Here is an 8,557-nt window from a genome sequence, read left to right on the forward strand (position 1 = left end):
GGATTCTGGGGTACCATTACCAGTCCCTAGTATATGTTACACTATGTACCCAGGGGCACAGGTACCCCAGAGGTCTCCCATGGGCTAAAGCATGTATTATGTCACACCTGAAAGGCCATCCAAATTGACACAACAGGCCTGCTACTGCAGACTGTGTAAGATGGTGCTTGCACCACTTACTTACAATTAGCTTCACTATATCAATCTAAATTACTACACTTAAATACCTATCAGTCACCCTTATGGCAGGCCTTAACAATCCTGAATATGTAATCCAAGCAGTGGTTCAAGAAGCAATTAACTGATTAAGAAGGAAAGAGATGCAGTACCTATAAATAATTACACATTATGAACAAACAGCCAAATACGTAATAGTCAACAAAAAGAAAATTGTGAAAAAATAGAAGAGAAGAAAGACCCATATACTAAATATTTATAGAAAAGAGAAATACATCAATTTATTATAATTAGGGCTCCCGGTTTTCAGTTTTTACGGATTTTTACATATAAATATAGACGGAAAACTATATTTCCTTTGTCGGTATTTACATTTAGAAATGGCAAAATACTAGTACATTTTGCCGAGGTGCTGAGCTCCAGTTTCCTTGCCACGCCCTGTTTATTCCTCTCGCAGCCGCTCATCCATCTAATCCCCAGCAAACTCTCTCACCCGTGCCACTTTCATCCCAGTTGTCCGACTCACTACACATACGCGAGTCACCTCACTCATCCTGTTCAAACCACTTTTCCTCCCCATATCAATGGTGTAACATTAGCTCCCAGAGGCTGAGCAAGAGCAGAGAGCAGCGAGAGGTGAACCCAGGCTGATGGAACAACCCAGGGATAAGCAGGGCGCAAAGAGTTAACAGGCTCCGAGTGGCAGAAAGAGGCAGAGGGAAACTTTCCAGGAACCCGACCACTTAGTATGCCTGCCTCAGCTTGACACAAAAGCCTCACAGTGTATGCATATTCATTGGACGTGTGTGTGTTCATTTAGACTTCCTATTCACTGCAGGGTTGGGGCTTTTTGTGTTGGTGTGAAACCTGTAACCTGAGGCCACACATCTGTTCCTGGCATCCTTTTGAATAATACAGTTTTCCTCTGCGAAGACCCCGCCACCCTCCCCCCCACTACCTGTGAAGTTAGGAAATTCTTATGCGTGACTGTGAAGCCCCCTCCACATTCAGTTCCAGTTGTTGGCGTGACAGCGGTTTGTTCAGAGAGTGTGGCTGTCTGGGTCACCAGGCACTGGGGTGGGCAGAAGCCACTGATGACCCCCGAAAGGTGTTTGTGTTGTGATGTCTCATAGGTTTCTTTTTTGTTATTTTTCTGTAGTGTTAAGATGCTTAATGTGGGAGTTGTAGAGTCCACAATGTAATGTGACATCAAACAGCATGTGTTCTTGCAGGGTGCCCTGAATATTAGTCTAGGAGTGGGCACCATGGAACAAGCCTCCCTTGCACCCTCGAAGTGTAGGCAGGTGTGATTGCCATATTCTATCTCCTCAGTTAAACATTTCACATTGACCTAGGACCTGCCCCATCTCCCTCAGAAATCACTTCTGGTCAACACTCTCAAAGGCGGATTTGGGGAGTAAATATTCATCAAACCCTCGTCTTTATTAATTTCTCATATCGGATTTCATGAAATCATCCCTTGTTAAAGTGAAGAGGCATTTCCTCCAAAATATGCTTTGACCCTTTAGGCTGTCCTGGCTGCCCGACAGGATCCAGGAGCCATGACAGACTGTCCCACCCTCCCCACATGCAGAAAGCTTATCTGTGCTTGTCTGCTCGGTGCCTGCCCTGGGGTGCACAGAATGCCCCAACTGCTTGATCGCTTTCCTCCAGTTACTCCAATTATACATTTCCTGTGAAAATCTCAGAAGCATTCCGTTTTAGCAGGCGCTATAAAAAAAGATTGATCAACAAGGGAGGTTTACAACTGTACACTCGACTAGGACGTTGGGGAGAAATTATGGATAATGTTGAATTGTCTGTTTCGCATGGAGATTAATATACATTGTTTCATTGTTGTTATAAATTCTTGTTATACTTTGTTGAATTCTTCTATCAATGCTATGTCTTGAAAAGCGCTCTGATACCTTCGGGTCTAGCCAGCGCTATATAAAACTCCCAATTCAGCCCTCATGGTGCAGTGAAGCCCCTGAGCCTCATTAACATGTGCATGGTCTTTTAAAGACCTGTGAAGTACTCAGGTGCGGCTGGCAGCTCAAAAACTGTCTGTGTGTGTGCCTGTCAGCATCGCCACTTCCCCCTTCTCTGCCCAGGATCTGCTGTGCCCGCCCAAGTTCATCATCAAATGATTAAATATTGGGTGGACATGAAACCTGCATTCATACATCGTCTTTTCTGTTGGTGTATCTCCCTGTTCCTCTCTACGTGCCTGTGTGTGCACTGTCTGATTGTTTTTGCATTGGGTGAGACTGAGTTCAGTTCATGCCTGTCTGTACTTTGCTTGTGTGTGTCAGCCTCTGCATGTTAGGTTGTGGTTATAGGTACCTGACTCTCCCTTTCTTGACCTGGCATCCCTCACACTCCTTGCCCCCTCCCCCCAAGACTTAAACCTCCTGCAAATATTGAACAGCTTTTCAGTGGTCTTCATTTCATTAACAAACCAGAAAGAGCCTCAAAGGGCCATATGTATCATACTTCCGTTTTGCGAATTTTAATTAGCGAATCTTAAGGAATCGCTATTTAGAATTCGCAAAACGGTATGTATGTAGGTAATCTAGGAATTTTAGCGATTCCTTCCTATTCCTTGTTTGCGAATTCGCAAATTGCGAATTCGCAAATAAGGAATACTTCTATGGGCCAGGAGGCCCATAGGAATGAAGGGGAAATTTGCTAATCGCTATTTGCTAATCGCAAATTTAGCGAATTTTCAAGGGTGCAGGGGGTGTCTCAAGAACACCCTGCTGCACCCCTGAAAATGACATGTGTGCGCATATGGCGCACATACATGCCCTAAGGGCATGCATGTGCGTCACATGCCACAATGAAAAATGCCAATTTGTGCTTATAGAAAAGGAATCGCAATTTACCACCAACTTTCAGTTTGTGGTAAATTGCGATTCCTTAAACCAAATTCGCAAGAGAAAAAAGCTTCTTACATAGCAATTAAGGAATCGCAAAATTGCGATTCCTTAAATGCTATGGCAAAATAAGGAATCGCAAATTTTTGCTATTCCTTATTTTGCTACTTTTTCATACATTGCAAATGTGCAAAAATGGCCGTTTCCGATTCGCAAAGGCCAAAATTCGGCGAATTTCGGCCTTTGCGAATCGAAAATAGCTTCATACATATGACCCAAAGTCTCTTGAAATGCACATGTGCTTGTACTACAATGGCAATGTTTTCAGATTAATGTATTGTGTTGACCAATAACAACTGAGCGCATGTGTGCATTGTCAATTTAAATAAATGTGTAAAAATACTAGCTGTAGCGTCGTCTTTTGCTTGTGGAAAAAAAAAATGTGGATGAATACAGAAAAAATGCCCAAAAAATAAATATGGATAAATACAGATGGAAATGGCAAAACAATAAATACCATAAAACCAGAAGCTCTAATTATACTTTATAGATATAAAAGACAAATAAGCACTGATGCTCAATACATTTTGCTGGTGCAGACAAGACAATGTGCATTATAAACCAGACAAGTGGCAAACGAAAAAAATATACGTCATACAGAGGGAACAACATAGAACAAAATAATGTGTACTTCATTCGTTTTTGGGCCACATATGCATTGAGGGCGTTTTGACCACTTAAAATCTTGCAATCATCATCAGGACTAAAAAGATTAATTGAGCGTCATCAGTTCTACTTTCATAATCATGCTGAGACTTGATAATTTTCAGGTGTTCAGCTAATGTTCAAAGAATTTTTCATAAGCAATAATTAGTAACTAATCATGGTGTAGATATATCAACCAAAGGGAAACTTCAAGTGGGATATAAATGGCCATATAATTTAGCAGATCATGCCACGGGTTATGCCGCAGGACAGGTGAGAAAATCACATATGCTTTATCGCGCCTCAGTTTGGCGAAAGCTTTCGTGTCCATGCGTACACAAAATCAGGAAGCAACAATCCTGAAGGCTGGGTGCTGGGTTTTATGTGAGAGGGTGCCCCTGCATGAGCAGATCCCCTCTGAAGCCTTCAGAGACCATTCTCCGGGATTGTCTGTGATGCAGTCAGACATATATGTTTAAGTACATTTTAACCTTGCAGTGAATTGTAACTTTAAAACCACTGCTTAGAAATATGTTGTGTTTGGTGTCAAACACCTTAGAATCATACCTCCTCACCAGTACCTGATGTGGGCAAGCCAAGGGTCTAGCACACCCTTTCTCCATCTCAAGAGAGTTTAGTCTCCACTAGGTTAGGTAGGTGCCTACACTTCATAACACTAGTATGTCTTCTAGAGAAGATCCCAATGGCTCTCTGCTGACTAGGTACAATGGTATTCCATGTTTAGAATTGAAAGCCATGTGTGTGTCTACGAAGTTGAGGACAAGGAGAAGTGCCAGCACTAAACGCCTCATAGAGATATTACTTCTAGATGACCTCAGAAAGACCCCAGGGTCTGATGAGGTAGGAAGAATGGGTGGAACAGAGCATGAAGATAGGCCAGAAAGTGAAAACTTTTTTGACCTTGACCAGGAGAATCAAAATGATTCTCCCTGACCAGGAGAATCAAAATGATTCTAACTTGGGCAACTTAGATCTTCCTTTAGGTGGGGGAAAAGGCCCCAGTGCCCCTCTCTCTTTATCCCACCAGGAAGAGTACTGAGTTTACCTGGAAAATCCAGAACTCCCTTTGTGGAGTCTAATCACTCAGGTACTTCTGTAAGGACTTCTGTATCAAACAAGAGGAAATCCTTTTATGATAAGCAGTGCCAATTTCTGGAGCTTTGGAGAGTCAGGCTCAGGCTCAAGAAATAGCAATTGGCCCTAGACATGGAATCCCTAGAGCTCTAAAGAGCAACAAGAAGATTGAGACCAGAGTCCCATGGTGGCAGCAACAGTGTCCCTAGAACTAGACAGTATTCTCATGATCATAGGAACCTGAACAAGATAGTCACCCTATGAAAGTGGAGATGACTTCCAAAAATGATTAACTATACTAGGGAGGGCCTGTAAAGTACAGAGGGTCCCTCAAGAGCAGTGGGCAGCTCTCTTGTGGCTCTCCTTTGCTGACAAAGGTAGAGATAAGCTCCTCACTGTTAGAGAAGAGGATGCTGATAATTATTCAGTCTTGAAGAGTACTTTCATTGATGGGTTTGGCTTAACCACTGAACAGTAAAGGATTAACAGCTAGATTCATGAAATGTAATTGCGCTCACAAAGGGCCAGATTCTGAGAATCTGGACCTTTGCGAGCGCAATTTTTGCATTTGGGATTCATCATCCCAAATGCAAAAATCGCTATTTGCGAAATCGCATATTTGCGAGGAATTGCATTTAAGGAATCTCTATTTGAGATTCCTTAAATGCAATTCATTAACCAATTTTAAATTGCAAATTCACAATTTCTGGCAGCTATTTACCACAAAGTCAGACTTTGTGGTAAATAGCGAAAAAAGTAGAAAAAAGCACTTTAGTGCATTTTTCTCAGTTGCATGTTACACACAGACATGTCCTTTGGACATGTGTGTGCGCAACACCTGGTTAAATTTGCATTTCAGGGGTGCTACAGGGTGTCCTTTGGACACCTCTAGCACCCTTGAAATCGCATCCTTATTTGCCATTAGCAATTTGCTAATCGCAAATAAGGAAGATGTAGGAATCGCAATATTTTTTGCAATTCCTACATGAATCCCGTTTTGCAAGTCCTTAATTGCAATTCCTTATGAATCGCTATTAAAGACTCGCAAAATGGGTCTTTGATGAATCTAGCTGTAAGTTCAGAGTTACCCAGAAGGCACAGACTCCTGACTGGATTCATTTTGTAGATTGAGTTACTAAGGCTCTGGAAGGTTGGTTCCTTGGTAGTACGGTGTGTGATTAAAAAAGGATTTTACACATTAATTATGAGGGAGTAGATCCTTAATAATTGCCAAAATCAGTTGTTGCATCAGTACTTGGTTGATTCTGATCTGACCTCTCCTCAAGAATTGGGAAAGCAGGCAAGCAAATGGGTCAGAACCAGGGTGAAAGAGAAAACTCAGAATCAAGGTGGTGACCAAAATAAGCAAGATGCTAAAACCTCAGATAAGGGTTGGGAGAAGGGTGAAGACCAGAAGTCTTCACAAGGGCCCCAAAATCCTGCAGTTGTGTGGGAGTCACAATCTACCAAGGCAAAAGGCAAAAAGAAACCTTGGTGTCATATCTGTAGAGAGAAGACACATTGGACAAAAGATGGCAGTTGTCCAAGGGGCAGGGAATCTACTCCAGACACCACTTCCCCTAAGGCAACGGTTCCCCCTAGCTCAGTTCCAAGTGGTGGTGTACAGACCAAGGGTATAGTAGGGTTAACCTTGGGATCTGAGATGGATTCTAGCCTAGTCGGAATTCTAACTCAGGCTGTTTTAGTATGTGATGGAGGCATGGATCTCGCCACCTTATTGTCAGTCCCAGTAATCTCAGTAATCTGGGCAAGTACAGACAACAGAATTTTATCAATGGTAAGGAGGCCATGGCATACAGGGACACAGGTGCAAGTGTCACAATGGTGACAAAAGACCTTGTGGACCCTGAAAATATCATACTTGGTGAGATGTACCAAGTGACCAATGCAAGTAATGTCAGGACAGACCATTCCTTGGCAGTTGTAAATTTCATCTGGGGAGGGGTGACTGACCCTAAGACAGTTGGGGTTAGCTCAGACCTCCCTGTAAAGTGCTTATTGGCAATGATTTGGAAACTTCAGCTTGGGCTGAGGTTGAGCTCAGGACACATGCAGAAATGCTTAGCATCCCTGCAGATGTGTTTGCCATGACTAGGTCACAGGTAGAAATGTCTTCCACTGAACAGGCCCTATATCCTGAAAAGATGGACCAGGTGCCTTCCAAGACAAGGAGAAGAAGGGGTAAGACATTGTCTGCCCCTTGCCTCAGAGTAAAGCTCAGTCTCTTGAGGGATATGATCCCAGTACCTGTGAAGGTACTGTCTCAGAGGAGCTTGAACCTGATCAAGTTGAGTTCTTGTTGACCGGGGGACCTTTCATGGCAGATCTGAGACAGGAACAGCTGAGGCTGCTGAGAGTTCCAATGGATCCCACAAGATCTACTGGGAGGATGGACTTCTGTATTCAGAGGGTAGAGACCACAAGTCTGGTGCTACCATGATGTTGGTTATTCCTCTGCAGTTTATAGGCTTCCAATTAACACTGGCACATGACATCCCATTAGCAGGACACTTAGACCAAAGCTAGACCTGAGACAGGCATGTCCCTCACTTTCACTGACCTCACATGTCAGAAGAAACAAAGGAGTTTAAAAAAATGTTTTTATTGAAATCCATTTAACAAACATTTTTTTATCCATAAATACATCCATAGAAATTCATTAAATATGACGATAATAGTACAGAGTTGTTAAATAGCACAAATTTACGAAGAGGGAATGAATCTTAAAATCCAGAAAAATAAGCAGCATAAACATATACGCCAGTGTATGAAGGACAAAGAAAACAGTATCCACTACCGGTCATAAATATAAACTGAGCAATAGATAAAATCTTGGGTACCTAAACGTACACCTAAAAATCAGCAAGTATGTAGAAAATAATAAATCTTTCTATAATCAATAATGTAGCTAACTTGCAAAAAAAAGAATTCAAATGTTAAGTAATAAATTAAGATCATGATATTGCCAGACCTAGATATCAGGCATGGTGAAAGTACCTCCTAAAAAATTTACTGAACTTTGAGATCTTACACAAAATAAGTTGCCCAGATCCTCTCAAACTTCTTAAGTCCCCCGTTTCGCAATGCATAGGCTTGTTCGCTCTCTTTAACTAGCTTCATTTTTGGACCCATTCATGGACAGAAGGTATAAGATCTGATCGCCATCTTTGAAGCAGAAGTGATCTAGGTACAGCCATAGCAATGTATAAAAGTTTGACAAGCTTATCTGGAAGAAGAAGGTCTGGGTCAAAGCTGAGTATTATTAGCCAAGTGCTCAATCCTAATAAAATACCACATTCACATTCCAGATAAAAGAAAATATATTTTCAGAACCTCTGGATCAAGGGGCATTGTATTATAATGTGTGCCCAATTGGCTGAAGGATTGTTAAGGCAACGGAAGCACTGCGCTTATTGGTTGGTATCAATTTTAGATAAAAAAAGACGAGTTCTATAAAGTTGCCATTTACTAAAAAACAAGATCATTAGCCAATTAGCTCCCCTTAATGTGCTACAATTGAGATTTTTAGCTGCTGACCACATATTTGCTGAGGTTTCCAACCCCTCTTGCTTAGCCCATTTCATTATGGCCTTCAGCTCCAGATCAATACCCTTGGTGGAGACTAAACACTTTTTTCATTCCCCAGGTTTCTTAAATGCAGTATCTTCAAATAATTCATA

The sequence above is a fragment of the Lissotriton vulgaris genome, chromosome 11 (genome assembly GCF_964263255.1).
Source record: "Lissotriton vulgaris chromosome 11, aLisVul1.2, whole genome shotgun sequence".
In the NCBI taxonomy this organism is placed as follows: Eukaryota; Metazoa; Chordata; class Amphibia; order Caudata; family Salamandridae; genus Lissotriton; species Lissotriton vulgaris.